The following is an 8,534-nucleotide window of genomic DNA, read 5'->3' as shown; positions in this document are numbered from 1 at the left end:
TAAACTTTAGCCTAAGCCAAAAAGAGCTTTAGCCATTAGCTAGCCAAGAGTAGCTAAAACCAGCTAAAAGTGGTGAAAGACCAAAATACCCTCACATTTACTTGCGATCATTAACTGAGCGGTGAACCCCAACGCGTCGGTCTCCTCGCGATCCCCTTTTCCTGCAGCACCGCACACCGCTCGTCATCCCCTTCGCCGTGCCGCCGCCCATCCCCATCGCCACACCGCCGCATCCCACCCCTACCTCCAGCCCTTCCCCGTCGGCGCTGGATGGATCATCGGGATGAGCACGACGACGACACCCCGTTTTGGAATCTCGCGCCGCCGGCCCTTCCTGGAACCCAACATCTTCACCACCCCCTCCGTGGCCCACCCTCCCCTCCTCAGCTCCCCGCAGCACCTGTCCACCGTCAGCGACAACGCCAATGCGTCCCCACCGTCGGGGCCCACCCCCATTGTCATCTCTTCCACCACGCCGGCGCCCTCTCCAGGCTGTGCACCACCCACTCCGGCGCCGCAGCACTAGCCACCCGGCCACGCTGTTCGTGGCGCCCATGGGTACCTCCAGGAAGCGGTCCCCAACCACGGTGGTGTCGGTCTAGAACTCGATCCAGTGCGTCGTGAACAGCGGCACGGGGGGCGGTGTCGCCGCCGGCAAGGCCGGCGCGGAGAGCTGGCACCGAAGCAACGCGCCGGGGGGTGGCTCGGTGGCGAACGAGCGGAGGAAGTCGGTGGCGATGGAGCAGGAGCAGGATAAGAATGAGAGAATATTGATAGAAGATGGGGAGGGGTAGGATTGACAAATACCTACTTTAGCTGGCGGATCCAAACACGCCTAGCTAATTTTTAGCTAACTACTACTTTAGCTAGCTAAAGTTTAGTTCTAAATTTTAGCTGGCTAAACTTTAGGTGGATTCAAACAGGACCTATGTAGCAGTTTGTCACGGGCTTACATGTACGCGATATGCATCGTTATACTTTGACACGGAAGTCGATTTGTTTCTACGTGATTGCCTTGCGTCTGGATGCTACCCGCGAGGTCAAGTCTGTGCTAGTCAAGTGTCAACTACTTCACATCATAAATATAAAGTCCGTTTGGACATTATTATGGTCTTTAATTTGTAACTTTGACCACAATAATATCTATAAAAAATATATTGGGTTTTGCTATGATGGTACTTTCTATGTAAACTTGCATTGCGAACCTTAGCGTTAAATTACATTGCAATCAATAAGAATTACTGCATATATAGTGATAGTCAGAATTTAAATTTTTTTATTTAGAACAAGTCTAGATAGATTTACATTTGCGACCAAGGGACGCATATTATACAAATGCATGCATGTACCAATGATGTACTCCGTACCTAGCTAGCTATACGGATGATAAATGTGGTTCATAAAACCGTTTGGGATTGCATAGGTAATTATTGACCACCTTCTTTTTAGCTATAGTATGCATATTTGCATGGCCGTTGTGAACCCGCGCATTATATGCCAGCATATGCCACACAACTCACAGCCGGCCTGGCAGGCTAGCTACAAGTGTACGGTTAGTTCATCCACAAACCGACGAGCTATAACTATAGGTTGGTCTTGCCTTTGTTCAGTTGGACACCGGGTGCCCTACTGCCCTTAATGTTGACAACACCCATGTCGCTAGTAGCTACAGAGACGACAGGCAGCGTGGCGACAAACAACGGCCATTTGTCATCCAGTCTAGTCGACGGCAAACGACGACGCTCCCTGCCAATCTCGCCGACAGTCAGCATCGATCGCCCGGCCCGGCCGGTCCATCGGTCGGGTGAGCCTTCACTATAGCCACTACCACCACCACGGTCTCTCGACCTGGCCGGCCTCGTGCACGTAATTTGCCCGGCCCGACCGTCCGCTAGCACGCGCGCGCGCATGCATGTACACGATACTATCGTTCGTCGCGACGTTAACACTCGACCGAACCCTACAGTGTCTAGCTAGGAATGTCTCTGTCGGCGGCGTACCTTTTGTGCTTTCAGCGCGTACGTCACGATATATACCCGGAGCAGGCAACAATTTCTCTTGTTGGTGTCAAGATCACGAGCGCGTACGACCGTTAGTGCTGTCGCTCCGGAGGAGCAACGGCCAAAGTCTCTTTAGGAAATGCACAAAAGATCGCATCACCTAACAACTGGCTGCCGTCAAGCGCCCATAATTAATACAACAAAAAAATCTTTTGATTTCTTCAGAACTATTTAATTTCTTTTATTTTGTTTGTGGTATGATGAACGTAAACACGAGAATAGCTTTTGTTGTTGTTTGCAACGATGAATCTAGAGCGCTGCTCTGGTTGCAGCTTTTCTCGCTCGGTCAATCTGTCAATCATCACAATTTAGCGTAGATACGAACGGCCATGTCATCTCACACGTCACCCCCACGCGTTGTTTTTAACCTCCGCGCGCGCAGACCGCAGAGCAAGTGGCGACGAAGCTCGACGAGCCCCTGGACGAGGACGTGTGCCTGTGCACCGACAGTGGTGGAGCACACGCATATGCATGGGGGCCATCCAAAGTTTTCCACGCAGGCTCGCACGTAACCGTCGACCGGTCGGTGCAGCTATCACTGCACAGCGGACGCGAGCGCAACAGGGGGAAGAAAGCGACCGGTGGGGAAAAAGAAAAGGCAACAGCGGTGGGCTCCGATCCGGCGGCGACCGAGCACGGCGGCCGGGGGCGTTCGGCGTCGACCGGCCGGGACGACGCGTCGCCGTCGAGAAGGCGAAACGCCGTGCGAAATGGTATGATGCATGGCTCCGATGATCGAGCTCGCGACCAACAGCCTGGCCCCGGCGCGCGCTCCGGCTGGCCAGCGACGTCCCACCGCACGTACGTACGAGCCCTTCGATCGATCGGCGACGGCGTCGTTGCCGAAGGACAGGCAGCCCGACGAAAGCGGGGGGCGCGCGGTCGTGTTGCCCGTCGTCGTCCTTTGATTCCTAGGCAGGTCCCAGAGCCCATCTCCCCGGCCTTTGTCGTCCGTTGGCCGTTACACCTTGTTGTCCGGAGGCTCTCTTGTCCGTTGTCATCAACTTGCCAGGGAACAGCGCGCAATCACGAAAGAGAGCCACAAGTTTAGCTAGGGTTTTAAGTGCTCGCAGTCGCAGCATTGTGTATATATAAAGAAAGGATGAAGGCAGCCGGCATAAATAATATGACAAGGACTTGAGGCACATGGAATGGCTAAGCAATTGTGAGGTTAGAATAATAATGCTGTGAAATAGTGACTGGATTTAATTTGGTTCCCGAATTTCAGATGGATTTGATTGAGGGCCTGGTCGATTTGTTTATCAATGGCGATCGATAATGGTGAGTTACTCTAGGTCTGACACATGCGAGTTAGGGCTTGGAATTCTAGCTCCCTCTCCTACACCTTGCATTATTGTATTGGGCGAATGTAGTCGAAGTGGTGGCATGCTTGTTAGGAGTAATGCCGAAAGTCATGTTGGGGTGGTGGTTTGATGTGCATACCTTGTCGGCTAGGTCTAGGTGGTCGGATGTAGCAAGGGGAGGTAGAGTGGCAGCAATATGGCAAGGTATAAGAGCAATTTTCTTAAGCAAAGTTAGGGTTATGGAATAGCGGGGAAATCCAATTTTCACCCCTCCACTATGGCGGAAGTCTGATTTTCAACCCACAACTACAAACCGGATAGGGAGAGCCATCCAACTATTAAAACCGGATAAATTTGGCCCTTTAGGTGGTTTCAAGAGTGGTTTTGCATTTTCTATAAATTTAAAAAGTTTAGATTGAATAAATATTCCGATCTATGACAAACTCAAAAGTGTCGTAAACACGTAAACTGTGATTTATGACATTTGAGTGATGAAAACCCTCCGTCATTAATCGAGCGTCATAAATCACGACTAGTAGTGTTCCTTATTTTGATGTGTCATTGTATCTATGACGCCTACGAAACGTCAACAGATAACGTCATAAATTGGCTCCTGTTGTTTTGCCACGATGGACAGAATCTGTTGTAGCATCCAATGTGGTATGACAATTGTGAAAAATTGTTTCGTTATAAAATGAATTTGGTCCATTTGCTGTTGGGTCGAGACCAAATTTGCTCCCACGAGCCAATGTTGTTCTGATAGCCTAAAATTTATTCTCGTAGCCCATTTGTTGTTGGGTCGAGTCCAAAAGTTGTGCATATTGTTTGCGGCCCTTTTAGTCCCGAATTATGAATAAAATACACTTTTGGTCCAATTATATATGGGCTAAGCTCAATTAAGGCAAACATAAATTTAACTAATTGGGCCTGACAAATAACTGATTTCATTGGAATTCTAATCCGGTTGCCAAAATAATAAACACAACACACATATTTATGTACACAAGAAAATAGATTGTTGTTCCCATAGAGACAACCACTACCATATTGTTCATCACAAATCACAAACTATTACAAGATAATTGTCTCACAAAGAACAGAGATTAACAAAGCTGCATCCAGATCATAAGCTCAAGAGACAAAGTGGAGCATTGATCTTAACCTCTAGCAGAGGTTAGCATTTGACGAATGAGTGCTGCAGTATCTTCTGCTATCTTCTTCAAGTTCTCAATCTCGGCTGAGCGCAATTTGAGACTTGATTCTGAATCTTCTGTCTTCTTCTTCAAGGTAGCTAACTTTTGCTGGTGGTGAGCAACAAACCGTTGTCGAAATTGTACCCATCCTGTTTGACAGAGTCAACTTGCTCCTCATCAACACTGCCGCATGAGGATTTGGTAGAGGTTCTTGAGTACTCCGCTGCCTCATCACGTTCTTGTTTTGCAAGAACCACCATTGATTCGAGAACTTCTAGCTAGCAACATTGGATTCGAAGTCAGATTGTGATCTTGTAATTGATTTAAACTAAGAAAAGAAGGAATGTCAATAATCATCATGTGTTTAGTTCAGGAGCGACTACAGATGTTGGCGCTCTAGCTGGCTAAAACAGGATACAGTCAAACTTCAATTGATGCATTTGTTTAACTACAAATTAAGAGCGGAAAAATAAACAAGCACAAGAACATGTGGCAAAGGTTGAGATCATCCACAAACTGAAACAATTTCATCTATTAAGTTCTACAAACCACATAAATAATTTGACTTGGCACAAAAATAATTATTGGAAAAGGTGAAAGATAAAGGGGATCTGTTGGAGCAGTAATTTTTCACCAACTCTACCAATAGGGTACAGCAGATCCACATTCCCCAATCTAACTATAATAGTGAAAGCCAAAGAGTATGGGGAAGCAATCTGATAATTTCATCTATTAACTTCTACAAACCACATAAATAATTTGACTTGGTACAAAAATAATTATTGGAAAAGATGAAAGATAAAGGGGATCTGGTGGAGCAGTAATTTTTCTCCAACTCTCGCGATAGGGTAAGCAGATCCACATTCGTCAAACCAACTACAATATTAAAAGCCAAAGAGTATGGGGAAGAATTCTAATAATTGAATTTAGCAATACGGGGAGGAGACCGCTGACCTGACGAACATGGAGAGAAGGAGGTGCTGAATGCCGCCTCGATGGAGCAGCCTAGGCATGCGCCACTTCCTCGGTCTTCTTCGCATGTACTCAAGCACGACAGCTGATGGTGGCAGCCTTGGGGAAGCCGACGGAGCGACGGCCTTGAACCATCTCACAGCTTCAAGCCCGTCGCCGAGGAAGCCCACCGCTCATCATTGAGGTAGCCTGTCGAAAGTTGCTTAGGTAGCCCGCCGCCCGTCCAGCTTGACGGCGCTACCGAGACCGCGCTTACTACCGCCACCGCAGATCTACTAGGGCTATTCAGTGGGAAGAGGAGATGGGGCTGATTTTGGAATTACTAGGCGGGATGTAGGAGGTTTGGATCCCCTCTTTTATTTATATTACTATATATAACCGGGGAGGACCTGAAGGAGAAGCGGGGAATTCAAAACTTCAAATCCTGCCTTTGTGCTCAGTAGCGGGAGATGAAACTTTTTGGAAACTGCCATGATACCTAGGTCACTAGCACGATGGACCGCTTGAGACTCAGACCCAAGCGTCAGTGACCTTACATAGATGAGCGGTTCCAGAAGGGACTCTGGGACAGTCCGTGGCATCATGGTATTAATGAACACTCCACGAATTATCCCCCTTTGTAGATTTATGTCTACAGGATGATCTGACTATTGCATTCCATATGTGCTTCAGTGCAACAAATCAACAGATCTGCGCACTGACGCTAGCTATCTTTGCCACAGCCAACAGGAGCGTGGTGCCAGCGAGTCTCTTGCAGTAGTGTACGCCGTGTCAAGAAATGAGAAATATGTAGCTGATGCTTGGACCTGCAACTAGCATATGGACCGCACTTCTTATATAAAATGTATCCTATCTAAAAAGCAAACATAGTTCATGTCTTAGTGGTAGTGCTCTCTCAGCACAATCAAGAGGTCACAGGTTCAAGCCTTGCGATGGGCACTCATTACTTTTAATTTTCCTTCCCTTTTTTCATCTCAGACTAACATAACTTATACCAAAACTTCTTTCACCAACTTACCTGAAACCCATACGATCGGTAACAGTTTCGACCCACGAGAGGAGCACGTTTTCCATTTTATTTTACCATCCTATTTATCAGCTAAACTTACATGTGGGACTTTGGTTGGTTTATGATATTTTCGCGGACCTTATATCATCACAAAACCACCATGAAACAGTGAGTGATGTTTTCTTTTTGGCTCAGGTGGCCACTTTTATAACATTCCATAACTTTATCACTAAATTTCCTCGGATGTGAAACTTTATGGCGTTTTCAGCTAGAAATGTCATAGATCTATGATGAGAACAAATATGTCATAAAATTTTCGTCATAGATCAGAAGATTTCTTGTAGTGATAACTAATTCATTTCAAATCAGAAAAATATCAAATTGATGCCAAAAAAATTCCTGAAAATGTAACCTATCTGCTGGTTCTATTTGGCACTATTTGAATATTAGTTGTTCATGTTCCTTGTGTTTTAGTGTGATCAATAAAATACTAGGAATAGTAATAAATATGATGTAAACAATTCCAAATAGAATACCATCAAATAGCCAACAGTTTTAGAAAACTTTGTGCACCAACTTCATATTTTTTGGATTTGAAATGAATTAATTATGGATTTTTTTAGTTAAATCAAATATTTTTAAATTTATAGAAAATGGAAAACCACCCAAAAGGCCAAATTTGTCCAATTCTGACAGTTGGATGGCTCTTCCTGTCCAGTTTTGTAGTTGTGGGTTGAAAATCAGACTTATGCTATAGTTGGAGAGTGAAAATAGGATTTTTTTCCCTATGGAATAATAGGTATCTCAAAACAAATTAATTTGATAAGTAATTGCAGTGGCATGCAGCTTACGTTTAGATACTCTAGAGCACAATAGGCCTCTCTTTCTACAAGAACTAATGGAATATTATGTTGACCCTATAGAAGCACATCCTATAGTTATACACTATAAGCACGATAGTGCAGGAAGAGGTGCAACATAAGACGGGGTAATGTTTTGTGAAGAAGACACTAAATTTTATCACCCAATGGAGAGCAGGATTCCGATTGGGAAAAGAAGCAATTCTGAGATACATACAAGCACAATATATGTGTCAACTCAACTCTACAATGCATTTTGATGTGGAACATCTAGTGAATAGGCATAGGAATCTCGACTTGGTTTCAATACCCTTCGTGAACGAAGAAATCTATGAAGTAATCAAGGAAAAATGCCATCAAATAAAACTCCATGGCCAGATGTCTTTAAGAGCCTTTTCTTCAAATAGTGATGTGTTACATGTTTAGTTTTCCTCATTGGCGGCTGCACAGGATTGGGCCATGGGAGGGGCTCCTCATCGTCCTTGGCTGCTAGTAACCTACCTGCTGCTGGAGGTGGCGACACATCCACTCCTAGACACCAATGCTGCACATCATATCACCGCCACCAAATTAACATCTATATATTGTCCTTAGTAAGCCCAGTTTAGTTAATTTAGCAGCAGTATAGTATGTATCATGCAAGAAATCTATGACAATAAGTTAATGCAAGATAAGACTTTGCTACCATAAATATATTTACATATAACATATAAAACTTGAAAAAAAAAGAGAGAAAAGAACTATAAAACCTTGCCGAGGCCCAAGGGCCTCACACCTGCGCGCATTCTCCTCAATGGTAAAATAATTTATACAACGGAAGGTGACAATAGCCTCATTCCACCACCTCCATGTCTAGCAGTGGAGACTATGCACATCCTAGGCCACTGGAAGTGCGGGTGTACCTCTTTCAATGGTGCAACACGTAGAGATCTACCCCACAACAATGGCCACCATGCCACACAATCCATTAATGGTGGTCACGAGTTGCGAAGATAAAATATACAAGTACCAAAGTAAGGATTGTGGTCCCATGCTAGGAGGTGTGGAAGGAACAGAATGGTTGCATATTTGACCATAAGGAAAAGTGAAGGGTGCTAAGTCCTACGATCAAAGAGAAGGTGCAAACATGGATTATT

The sequence above is a fragment of the Setaria viridis genome, chromosome 5 (assembly GCF_005286985.2).
Source record: "Setaria viridis chromosome 5, Setaria_viridis_v4.0, whole genome shotgun sequence".
Taxonomy (NCBI): domain Eukaryota; kingdom Viridiplantae; phylum Streptophyta; class Magnoliopsida; order Poales; family Poaceae; genus Setaria; species Setaria viridis.
Note: the sequence above shows the minus strand (reverse complement) of the source record.